Here is a 13,743-nt window from a genome sequence, read left to right as displayed (position 1 = left end):
AGGATGCAGGATGTTCAAGACCTCTTGCTCCCATGCTGTGAATTCGGGTGGAGTGGGTGGGGGTCCGCCGCCAGTCTTCTGCACAGCGATGTTGTGTCTTGACACCATCGTCCGCACCTTCCCCCGTAGGTCGTTCCAGCGCTTTCGGATGTCTTCCCGATTTCTGGGATGCTGTCCCACAGCGTTGACCCTGTCGACGATCCTTTGCCATAGCTCTGCCTTCCTGGCTATTGTGGTGTGCTGCACCTGTGTGCCGAAGAGCTGGGGCTCTACCCTAATTATTTCCTTCACCATGACCCTGAGTTCTTGGTCCGAGAACCTGGGGTGTCTTTGGGGTGCCATGGGGTGGTGTGGATGAGGTGTGGGGTGGTGTTTGTGGTGATGAGTGTAGTGGTGTGTGGTGTTTTGTGCGTAGATGTAGTGTGGGGGATGATGTTGGGTTCCTGTGAATGTTGTGGTTTGCGTTCCCTGTGCTCTCTCTCTGTGTATTGCGCCTTGTCTCTGAATTTCGATTTGTGGGTGATGTGGGTGTGTGTTTTATATCGTATTGATTGTGTGGGAGTGGTGTTTGTATGTGTATCAGGTGTGTGTATTTGTAATTGTCCAATGTGGCTGAGTTTTCTATGTGTGTGTGTATTTTGACTGCGGCGGTGTGTACCGCCAATGGGATACCGCAGTTGAAAGACCGCCGCATGGATTCGTGGGTCGTAATGGCATGGGCGTATTTCTGTTGGCGTGACGGTGGAGGTTTGGTCATCTCCAGTTTATCGCTGACTGCTGATGTGGCGGCCTTCAGTGGAGGTCGAGTTTTTGGCGGTTTGGCAGTTGTGGGTCAGAATGACCCTGGTGGGTTACCGCGGCCACGGCGGTGTTATGGCGGTCTTCTGACCGGCGGTAACTGCCTTTTACCACCAGGGTCAGAATGACCCCCATAGTCTGAGAGCTGGAGAGTGGGTTCTTATACGGAAGCACGTCCAAAAGTCTTGGCTTGAACCACAGTGGAAGGGGCCTTTTCAGATCATACTCACTACAATGACTGCTGTGAAGTGTGCTGGTTTGCCGATTTGGGTGCATGCGAGCCATACGAGAAAAGTGCATTATCCAACAGAAAGGGAAGGAGATCTGTTGAGATTACCAACAGTTGAAGACACTGTAAACTGAAGAAGCGAAAGTGAGCAAAATGTTGAGAATGACAGAAATTTACCTACTCCTATAACAGATGAAAGAGAACAGAACAGTGGAGAGGTTGAGCAAGCTGTAAAAAAAAGTAGAAGGATCAGTCCAAGAAGAAAGAAGTGAGACTGATTTTGATCCGAGGAGGGTGTCCTGGAATGAGAGCGGATTACAAGAAACAACAGAAGAAAGATCTGCTCAGAGGAAGGAGAAGTCAGTAGCAGGTGGTTTGTTAAACCAAACTGAAGAAGGGACAGACCCCGTTAGGAATGGAATCCCGCCCCAGTGGATTATACACTTCCAGAACCAATTGTGGGAACTTCTGAAGAGAGAGGTCCAAAGGCAAGTGAAGACTCAGTATTGAAAAGAGTGTTGACAAAAGGCACATTGAAAGGAGACAATTGGCCAGAGAAAACAGCAGAAAGAGGAAAAGTTGATGTAATACCATCAATACCAGAGGAAAGAGAATTGCATAGAGAAGAACACACTAGAGGAGAAGATAGTGAATGTGGGAGACAATCGAAAAGAAAAAGAGTTGCAAGTAGGAGGTATCCTGGACCTGAAAAGGCATATTTAAATACAAGTGACTGGCAAGAAGAATGTTTGAGTTATTGCTTTGACAGAGACTTAGAAAATTCTGACTTTGGAACGTGAAAAGTCACAAGAAAGAGACATTGGCTTAAAGAAAATGACAATTGAAAGTTGAAACTCATTCAGAAAAGACAGATTTTAAAATTACTGGAGAAGACAAATAAATAACTGAAAATAGACAAGCTGCTATACCGAATTTGAAAAAAGGAACTGTCCAAGAGTGAATGAATTTATAAAGAGAAAAAAATAAATTAGGAGGGATTTTTTGAGTATTTGTTTGAAAATGTATTTTTGTATTTTTTTATTTTTCTTTAATATGAAAAATGAGTAACTTACATGACCAAAACTGTAGGATTTGTTTTTGTAAAGTGTTTTGTATTGGTTTAGCGGTAAACACTGTGTTAATATGTCTATTGGTATTTGTGGAGTGTCTGTTATGAGATTGATGGAGTAAATCAGACTGTAAAAATAAGTTCTCTAGACTTGGCTGATGAATCATTAACTAAAGATAGATTCAGGATAGATGTCAAATACTTGCATGAGGAAAAAGAGCTTTCTTCTAATGTTTTCTATCACTTATTGCATGAGTATTTTAGGTGATGCATGCGAATGATTGTTATGTATGTACGCAGATTCCGGCTTCAGTAGAAGGAGGAACTACATATCACAGTCTACCTGTGACTTACGCTATAAGCTGCAGTCTTTTGCTAACATGTTTCCATAATCAAGAATATATTCAGTATTTTTATTGAAACTATGATATGGTATTATCTTTTGTACCTGTCATAGGATATTTGTATAAAATAGCCAAAGAAAATAACATAATAATTATGAGGGATTTCTTTGAGCCTACTTTAACTTTTGGTACAGACTTTGCTCATCGAAATAACCTAATTTGTTTACTAACACCAGTAGAAAACAAATTCTTAGATAATACAGAAGATAGAAGGAGAGAAATAAAGGCAAAAATGGATAAAGGAATTATAAGTAGAAAGCCTGGAATAGATCTTGCTTATACTGACATCATTAAACAATGTAAACTAACAATAGATGCTGATCATGTGGGAAAAATGTGTATACACAGACCTTGGGGTAAAAATGATGGAATGTTTTTTGGAAAGAGCGAATGCAGGCATGTCTTTATGTTTTAGAGTAAGTGGGATTTTAAGATGAATGGAAAGGATCCTCCGATTCCTGACATTTACTACATTTGTGGAAGAAATGCATATTACCGTCTTCCTAGAGGGTGATGTGGGACATGTTATTTTGGAATAGTCTTTCCAGAAATCTATCAGTTGGAAGACTTGAGTAAGATTCCTGATTCAATGAAAATTCAAACAATACACAAGCAAGGATCACTTTCTAGCATTGTGGGAGACATATTTGGGGCAATAATTCCTTCTGTGGGAGTAGTCCTAAATTAAATTAAGATTCAGAAGTTGTCTACAATAGTGGCTAACATGTTGACAAGTTATTCCAGAGCTATCATTCTTCTGGATACAGATACAGAGTTGGCTCCTACAAGAGCTAAGGCACTTAAGAATCATCTTGCGTTAGACATTCTTTTGGTGAAAGAGGGCGGAGTTTGTTCTAAACATTGTTGTACTTATATTCCTGACAACTCGGGAAAAGTTAAAAAGATAATCACTAATGAGACTAATACTAACAGTAAGGATTTTAAGGAATTAACAGAAACTACGATTTGGGCAAAGGCTGGAAAAGGCATTGAAGCTGTGGGAAAATGGTTTAGCAATGTGCGAAGAAATGTTATTTTGACAATAGCAAAATAGGTGTCAATAAATGTGTTCTGTCTAATTGGAATTTTGGGAATATATAAAGTAATTAAATGCATTAAGAAAAGAAAATTGGAAAAGAATAAAATACGTTTTGAAATAGAAATGAATACATTTTACAAAAGAAATAAAAGAAGAAAAGGAAACAATTAAAAAATGAATGAGACAAAGTTTTGAATCTAATGACAATAAATACATTTATTAAAGAGTGATGTGATGACATGAATAGTCATCAGAGGAGGGATTGTGAGAGTGTGAATTTTCTAATATGTTTATTAATGATTTTCATATTAAAAATGTGTAATGAACTAACGTGTAAAACGAGAAACGTTTGAAAAGTTAGTTTTTTCTGTTCTTGGTTGAGCAAAATAATATTCAGATGGTGTGGTTATCTTCCATGATTCAGAGTTTTCATGAAAGTATTTTCGAAGCTTGTGTAGATGTACCCGCAGCTACCCATAGTGGGTTGCGGCGTTATGTCTCCCAAGGTCATGTATTAACCAAGCGTTGCATAAGTTGAAATGTCTTATTGTTTGAGGATTTTACTAAAATCTGGACTTTCCTCAAGGATGGAAGTAGACAGATACTGTAAAAGTTTCTTCCTGAGAACAAGATACTCAAGAGGCGATGAGACAATGGAGTTACATATGAGACAGAAAGAACAACATTACATCAGAAGAAAGTTTTATATTTAACATAGATATTTTGAGTTTTAGGTCATCAATTTAGTTGTCGATTGGCTAAAATGAAACCACCCCATAGACTGACCAATCAGGAGTTTATTAGAATTTAGTATAACAATCGGGAGAGTCTTTGAAGGAGTAGTTAGTGTGTGTGAGTTAGTGAAGGGTAGGGTGTTAGAGTATGTATTAGTATTATTCAAATTAGATTCTAGACTAATGGTTCGAGACTTAGCGGTTGTTAGGCCTAAATCCTCTGACATAACTGATGGTGTCCTCAAGCTGAAGAAGACCATTTGCTGTTTCTACTTTCGTTACTGGTAAAGTATGTTATGTAATGTGTACTGTGTCTCTTTTGCTTTCCAGGTACCAGCTGCAATTAATGATTCTACTGCTGCACATTAATACTATTTTTCTGTATTATAATTAAGTTAGACGTTTTTCTAAATTTGTGTTACCAAGGGCCAGATGTAGGTAGACCCAATTTGCGAGTTGCAAATTGCGAGTCCTTCCGACTCTCAATTTGCAACTCGCAAATTGGTATGCAGAAGGTGTCTCAGACACATTCTGCGACTCGCAATGGGGTCGCAAAGACCCACCTCATAAATATTTATGAGGTGGGTCGCAGTTTGCGACCCCATAGCGAGTCTAGGCACTCACGGGGATGGTGGCCTGCTGGAGACAGCAGACCACCATGTCCATGACTGCTTTTAAATAAATTCTTAAAAGAAAACGAGCTGCAAATAGAAAAAAATACCGAAACCTTTTAGTTTCGGTTTTTTTCAGAGTAGGCAATGGTCCATAGGACCACTGCCTGATCTGAAAAAATATTATTGGGATCATTCACAAAGGGTAAGGGTTCCCATGGGGACCCCTTCCCTTTTGCGAATGAGTTACCATCCACTTCAAGTGGATGGTAACTGCGGGTTGATTTTCGACCGCTTTCGCGGTCACAAATCAACCCTACATTGCGGTGCGACTCGCAAATAGGTAGGGAACGCCCCTTCCTATTTGCGAGTCTGAAACACATTTTGCGAGTCGGTACCGACTCGCAATATGTGTTTCAGCATCACGTGAGGGCATTAGCGCCTCGCAAACTGAGTTTTTCGCTGTTTGCGAGGCGCTAATGCCTTCCTACATCTGGACCCAAATTCTTTTACATGAAGCCCAACATGTTAATGCTAATTTGTGGTTTGTGAGGGCACTAATCATGAAATGCTTATGTTTTGTTTTGAGATCATTTGATGCTGAACTAATGTATACCTTGCCATTATTACTGGTTACTGTATTATTAATTATAAGTATGATTCTTTTGGAGATCATTTGTTTGATTGTAGTATTCAAATTGAGATATATACAACGATTTAACCAACTGCTATTGATTTTATATGCTTATCATGTGTGTTTGAGAGTTATTTTTGTGACACTAGCATTGTTAATCTAGGGAAAGAAATCCATGACTTCTTATTACTAAATTGGTGTAGTTAATGACTGAAGGTTTATAATATTGTTGTTATTGATATTGTTGATCCTCACACTTCCCATTGGTGACATCCCCTCAAACCTATGTTGCTTCGATCCATTGTCCTCTAGCGTAGAATCCACTATTCAGTATTGATCATAGCTAGGATTCCGTGGTGCGCTAGCAGGCACATGTGGCAACTACGGTAACATGTGGCAAAAAAAAGAACACCAATCATGTTAAACAGTTCATCTTGTGGAGAGGAAGGTGTGAAAACGGTGTACAGTCAATCAGGCCCAGGTGGGGTAAGTGCTTTGCCATGTGAACAACATAAAGGGGGTTATTCTGACCCTGGCGGTAAAATCCGCCAGGGCCAACAACCGCGGGAGCACCGGCAACATGCTGGCGGTGCTCCCATGGGCATTCTGACCGCGGCAGTACAGCCGCGGTCAGAAACAGAAAACCGGCGGTGTACCGCCGGTTTCCCGCTGCCCTGGGGAATCCTCCATGGCGGCGCAGCTTGCTGCGCCGCCATGGGGATTCTGAGCCCCATACCGCCATCCTGTTCCTGGCGGTTTTGGCCGCCAGGAAGAGAATGGCGGTATGGGGTGTCGTGGGGCCCCTGGGGGCCCCTGCAGTGCCCATGCCAATGGCATGGGCACTGCAGGGGCCCCCGTAACAGGGCCCCACAAAGATTTTCAGTGTCTGCCATGCAGACACTGAAAATCGCGACGGGTGCAACTGCACCCGTCGCACCCCTTCCACTCCGCCGGCTCCATTCGGAGCCGGCATCCTCATGGAAGGGTGTTTCCTGCTGGGCTGGCGGGTGGCCTTCTGGCGGTCGCCCGCGAGCCCAGCGGGAAACCCAGAATACCCTCGGCGGTCTTTTGACCGTGCAGCGGTATTCTGGCGGGCCCAGCCAGGCCGGCGGCCGGCCGGGGTCAGAATGACCCCCAAAATGTCCAAAAGTACAGTAACCAACTACTCTGGCATAACATGTAAAAACTAAAATTCTGAAAGACCCAGGCACCAGTGTCCCAATATCCAAAAAATGAATTACTGACACTCCCAACGGTAGGGCTAATATTTAAAACTCTCTTACTCCCATGCTCATTGAGTTTGAGGAACCGCTGCTTGAGGTTGAGAAATTAGATGTTTATGTGGTGCACAGCAAATAGAGTTATAGGCTAAAAGGGAAATTATTGTCAGTTCCCCTGATAGAAGCCAGTGATGTACAGTTTGGTTTCCTCAACCATAATAATTCTGTTCATGCCAGAGGAGGAGAAAATGAATGATTGGATGTTGTCTTGCGTAGGTTTATACCCTGTTGTAGCAGGACTGGTTTTTATTGATTTGAACTGTGGGCATTAATTTGTACATTGCCACACTTTTGTTTTCATTTATCCACTCTGATATATATCCTGTAACAATCATTGAAATTTAAGAAATAATAAGTGTGTTTCTTTAAAGATTACAGTCGTCATTTTAGAATTACTTCTATACAATTCTACCACTTTAAAAGGAATCGTCATCAATTTGATGATGCACATAAGGTCTTTTGTATGAATCCTCAAACCCAAACATGTCAGCAGCCAAGTACTCAGTCATAAAAGAAACACTAAGAGAAGAATATTGAAAAAAGTGTGTTTCCAGCATCCATGTGTTTACAAATAGCATATGTCGTGTTGGTTTGAAATCCCTTCTATAACCACATTACAAGACCTCCCAGCTAGTGCCCTGAATTATTCGCCCCTAATCTGGATCTTATCCCATGTTCGTCACACTTTTATTCCCTTGATGTGGTGCTGTGGAAGGCTGATGAAAGGCTATCTTTGTTTTCATATAATTGACAGTGTATGCATACATTTTTTTTGTTGTCATAATCAGTAGGGTAAACTTTACCGTACGGAGGCATTTTCAGAAATCAGAATGTCCTTGAAATAAGAAAAATCAGCTCACAAACTTTTAATAACGTATTTCAAGTAAAATATGTCACCACAATGCATGCCCCCTCTCAGCTGGCAGCAAATGGGCAAGTGCATTTCCTCATAAAATGAGAAGAAATGTGTGCAGCTACCCAAACACACTATACTACGAATGAGTATCACATCCCTGCCTTGGCATGGGCACATAAGGTTTCTGCAGGGCGACTTCAGCAAAAGCAGAATATAGCAAAAATACTTTTAGGCGTGGACTAGAGATTCAAGGCATTAACAGCAGTAGAAACCCATTGCGGCAGTCGTAGAGTACCGTGGGAAGGCTTTCCCAAGTGAATCTAAGTCAATTAATGTGTCTTGTGTTGTACATTGATATATTTAGATGAATAAACACATGTTTAATTAACTAATTTTTTAAAAGTAGAAACTTTAAAAAAAAGTGGCCCTCATTACAACCCTGGCGGTCGGTGTTAAAGCCGCGGTAATACCGCAAACAGGCCGGCGGAAAAAAAAAGGGACTAATGACCATGGCGGAAACCGCCAACATAGATAGCCACTTTAACACTCCGACCGCCACAGCGGTACAAATAAACAGTGCAGCGGTAACCACCAACAGACAGGCGGAAGACAATGTACCGCCCACCCTATCACAAGATGCCTATCTGCCACCTTTTCCGGGGTGGAACCAACGCGAACAAAAACACGGCGAAAACAGTACACAGAAGGGAAAACATCCACTTCTCCACACCCCACGAGGAACGAGGACGCCATGGACCCGAATTGCAGATACTGCCGATGCTGGTTTTCCTTCTCTTCTATCAGGAGCACCAATGACAGCGGCGATGACCATGGTGAGTACTGCACCTACAACACAGGGGAGGGGGGAGGGAAAAGAGAGTGACACACACACGCCACACGCAACACCCCCACCCCCACCCACACCCACAACACCATACACACAAATACATGCAGCAACTGTACACATAACCCCCCACACCCTGGAAGAACGCAAGGACAAAAGGAATTGATTTGAACGAATGTAATCATGTGAAATCTCATTATCAAAGTTCAAAATCCAGTAAACACAATTATGTACACCAACTACACAAGTCCGGATAGTGCACCAATCATTGTCCGTGGACCACTGGGCCCAAAATGCATGGGCAAAGCCCACACATGATACCTGACTGGAAATGTAGAGAACACTGGAGTGGGAGGGGGGGGCACCTCAGCCTGAGGAACGCATGACACCACTGCTGCACAAGGGGGCTCTATGCCCATTGCTGTATCCTGGAGAGTGCAAAGCCACAGTCTCTCAAGTCTCTCCAGTGGGTGGTTTGCCCACTGCTTTATCCTGGGAAGTGCAAAGCCAGAGTCTCTCAAGTCTCTCCAGTGGGTGGTTTGCCCACTGCTTTATCCTGGGGAGTGCAAAGCCACAGCCTCTCAAGTGGATGTCAATCTCCTCTGGTGCTGGAGGGGGCCTTGTGCCCAGAGTGCTTCATCCTGCCAAGGACTGAGGTAGTGGATGTGATACTCCACTGGTTCTGGAGGGGGCCTGGTGCCCAGAGTGCTTCATCCTGCCAAGGACTGAGGTAGTGGATGCTTTTCTCCACTGGTTCTGGAGGGGGCCTGGTGCCCAGAGTGCTTCATCCTGCCAAGGACCGAGGTAGTGGATGCTTTTTTTCCACTGGTTCTGGAGGGGGCCTGGTGCCCAGAGTGCTTCATCCTGCCAAGGACTGAGGTAGTGGATGCTTTTCTCCACTTGTTCTGGAGGGGGTCTGGTGCCCAGAGAGCTGCATCCTGCCAAGGACTGAGGTAGTGGATGCTCTTCTCCACTGGTTCTGGAGGGGGCCTGGTGCCCAGAGTGCTTCATCCTGCCAAGGACTGAGGTAGTGGATGTCAATCTCCACTGGTTCTGGAGGGGACCTGGTGCCCAGAATGCTCCACGTGCAGTGTGACGGGTACAATTCCTTCACCTGGGTGTGTGTGCCACAAGATTGCCGAGGTACAGGTAGCATGATACGCCATGGAGGCAGTGACATACCCCACACTGCTACGGCTTCGCATTCCACCTGCAGGCGATAACAGTGATGACAGTAATGCTTCATGGAAGCTGCCCAGGGTCCTGGAACTAACCACCAGCCTCGGACGACTGACCACTGGCGATGGTAGGCATGTCAGCGGTGGTGCCACTGTCCGAGGACGTTGCGGGCCGCTGCCGGTGCTTGCGGCAGTATCTATTGTGCCGGTGCTTGCGGCGATGTCTGTCGTGCCGGTGCTGGTGGCGGTGTCTGTCGTGGCGGTGCTGGTGGCGGGGTCTGTGGTGGCGGTGCTGGCGGCAGGGTCTGTGGCAGTGGAGCATGTGTCAGCACCTGCTGTGGGAGAATGCAGGCTGTCTCCTGCAGCCTCGGACGGCTGCCTACCGGGGAAGAGGCTGGGGATTGGCGCAGCAGCTGTAGACGTGCCGGAGGCAGTGCAGGTGGCGGTGTTCGCCGCCGTACAGGTTGGCGTGGACGTGAACAGAAGGTGTGACACTGGTCCCTCAGTCTGTGCCACCATGCCCTCTCCTGACCTGACCTTCTGTTTTTGGGCCTTCCCCACCTTTGATGGTGGTGCAGTTGTCTTGCCACTATCCCCTTTCGTTTTCGCTGACCCCTTGGTGGCTGGTGTTTTCAGCTTCTCCCTCTGGGAAGTGGGCACCTTTTTCACCTTGGCAGGTGGTGGAATGTCCTTGCCCTCGCTACGTGGCACACTGGCAGCACTGATGGTTGGCACACTCCATGACCCCACAGTTGCTGGCACCACTGTGCCTGGGGATGTGGTGGCTGAGGTGCTGGGCTGGGACCTGGAAAGCCTGGCCCTAGGGGAAGGACGGGGGGGAGGTGAAGGGAAGAGGTCAAGGTTTGCCAGGAAAAGTTTTTTAGACACACTGGGACGGGTAGATGGAGGAGGTTTGGTAGCGGAGGAAGAGGTAGTGGTTGTAGGAGGTGTTTGTCTGCTGAATTTGGGTGAAGGTGCATGGGCTGGACGCTGTTGTGTCGTGGATGGCTGTGTTTGTGACTGAGTTTGTGTACTTTGGGAGGAGGCACACTGACACACTGGTAGAGGACACTGGAGATGTGTGAATGGTAGTGGGGATGGTGAGTGCACATGAGCGGTGTGTGCTGATGGGCGTGCTGGTGATGGAAGTAGTGGCTGAGGATGTAGTGCATGCAGGTGTGAGTGGAGACGAGACTGGGAGGGAGGAGGGAGACGTGGAGGAGGGGGACACAGTGGAGGAAGTGGATGTTGGTATGTGTGCATGGGTATGTTGCTTGTGTGAGTACCTGTGGGATGTGTGGTGCTTATGTTTGCCTGAACCACTCTTGTGTGTCGATGTGAGAGCATGCTGGTCTGATGGTGTGCTCGGGATAGGCTGAGGTACAGGGGATTGGGTCTGGGTGGAGGAGGTTGGAGGGGGAGGCTGGACACAGGGACAATGGTTGCCATCAGTGCTGAGGCCAGAGCCTGAAATGCTCTCTGTTGGGCTGCCTTGCCAGAATGAATGCCCTCCAGGTATGCATTTGCTTGTTGCAAATGCCTCTCAACACCCTGGATGGCATTCGGAATGGTAGACTGCCCAACAGTGAGGGATCTCAGGAGGTCAATAGCCTCCTCACTGAGGGCGGCAGGGCTGACTGGGGCAGGGCCTGAGGTACCTGGGGCGAAGGAGATGCCCACCCTCCTGTGTGAGCGGGCACTGGACACACACTGAGGGGCTGCTGTGAGGGCGGTGCTGGTAGGGGGGGGTGGCGGCTGTACCTGTTGATGCGCTGGGCACATAGGGGCCCACCACCACAAGGGAGATCCCATCAGAGGAGGAGTTGCTGTTGCTGGTCTCTGCTTCTGTCCCCGCTATGAAGCTCCCCTCGCCCTCCGTCCCACTGGTGGCTTCAGACTCCATTGCTTCACCCTCCAGAGCCAAGTGGGATGCAGCTCCCTCCTGCTCCGGTGCCAATGCTCCTCCGCCTGAGCCACAAGAACAGGGAGACCACAAAAAGGGGGGGAAAGACAGAAGAAAATCATGTTTAGTGCATGCAAAACCACTACCGTTGGCGGACACAACAGACAATGAGCAGCCCTCTGCAATACGCCATGGACTTATAGTTCCTAGATTTATCACATGCCCATGGGGTACGAGGCCTAAGCCTAATTGCTGCACACCTGGAAGTCACAGGAGCCTGACTAGGTGTAGATGGCTCTAACCACTAGTGGGGTTGGGGTGCCATATAGCCTGTCTCTCAAGGGACCTTGCCTACCAAGATTGCCCTGGCCTAGGGGAACTCACTGCCCTCCTCCCCCGCCCAGACACCTCGTAATGTGCGCAAAGTCAGCTGAATGAGAGTGTACTCACCCCCTTGTGGCTGCTGTGATGCCCTCAAGCGCCCATCCAACTCCGAATAGGCCACCGCCCGGATCCAGAACATCAGGGGGGTCATGGTGCGACGGGCCCCCCTCCCACGTTGGAAGGCTATCCCCAGCTGGGCCTCCGCCATCTTCTTGCTCCAGCGGCGCAGGTCCTCCCATCTTTTACGGCAGTGGGTGCTCCGTCTGTGGTAGACCCCCAGGGTCTAGACATCCTTGGCGATGGCATGCCAAATAGCCTTCTTCTGGTGGGCGCTGACCTAGAGGAATGGTACAGGGGGAAAGGACATTACTCACCCCGCCGGACAGTCATACTCATTGCCCACCAGTTCCCACCAATGCCAGGACGCACACAAACTCCCCATCTGCACATGTAGGCCTCAGCCCCCCCATGTATCTTCCAGCCACACCACCCAAAGCAGGCATTGCCCATTCAGCATGCGTACAGTGTTCTCACCTGTTTGTCTGGAGGACCGTACAGTTGCGTGTACTGGGGAGGACCCCATTGACTAGTTTCTCCAACTTCTCCGAAGTGAAGGAAGTGGCCCTTTCCCCAGACACATGAGCGATCGTCGCTTCCAGACACAGGTCACAGCAGCAGTTGCAGTGTAGGTCTTCTCCTGTTGAAGGTCAGGTATCAAGTGAGTGAACAGACAGAAAATGGTGGTCACGTCCGAGGTGGTGCGTACCGTCACTGCCAGCGTACATCGTCATTGGCTCCTCGGACCCATAGGGCCCAATGTTAACCAATGCAGAATTGCGCTGCGGTCTTCGACCGCCCACCGCAACGGTGTACAACACCAGCGCAGTTACCTCATATCCCCTTGTCCCACCTTACAGGTCAGGCAACTGCAATTTCAGGGGGCCACATGGCATTAATAATAACTGCGTCACACCTATGTAGGCCTGGAATACACACAGTTACAGGCACATTGCGGATTAATACATTTGTGCAAATGACATTTTGGGTTACCTCAGTGTTGACTGACTCTCTGCTCGCTGTTCTCCTCCATGGGGCACGTATACTGGGGCAGGTGATGAGATGGCGGCATCCTCCGGTGTACAGACCACTGGTGGACCCGTCAACAATGGAAGAGAGACACATAATAGTCACATACAGACTTGATCGTGCAACAATCCAGGAATGTGTGCCCAGTTGGAGCCAGACCTGATGTCAGCTATCCGCCATCCCACAGGGATACCCCCTCTAGTGCAGGTCCTGTCAGTACTCCATTTCCTGGCAAGTGGTTCCTTTCAAACAACAGTGGCCATTGCATCAGGGATGTCCCAGCCAATGTTCTCTACTGTGTTGTCCAGAGTGTTGTCTGCCCTGCTGAAACACATGCGCAGCTACATCGTGTTGCCTCAGGTGGAGGATTTGCCCACAGTGAAAGGTGACTTCTATGCCCTGGGACCTATCCCGAGCATCATTGGTGCCATTGATGGGACACATGTGGCATTAGTACCCCCACGCAGGAGTGAACAGGTGTACAGAAACCGGAAGAGCTACCATTCGATAAATGGGCAGATGGTGTGTTTGGCAGACCAGTACATCTCCCATGTGAATGCCAAGTTTCCAGGCTCAGTGCATAACGCTTACATTTTGAGGAATAGCAGCATCCCTTATGTGATGGGGCAACTCCAGAGGCCCTGTGTGTGGCTAATAGTTGAGGGCAAGGATCCAATACATTGTGAATAGGTGT

The sequence above is a fragment of the Pleurodeles waltl genome, chromosome 2_2 (assembly GCF_031143425.1).
Source record: "Pleurodeles waltl isolate 20211129_DDA chromosome 2_2, aPleWal1.hap1.20221129, whole genome shotgun sequence".
NCBI lineage: Eukaryota > Metazoa > Chordata > Amphibia > Caudata > Salamandridae > Pleurodeles > Pleurodeles waltl.
The sequence above is the reverse complement of the archived record's forward strand: the minus strand, read 5'-3'. Positions refer to the sequence as shown.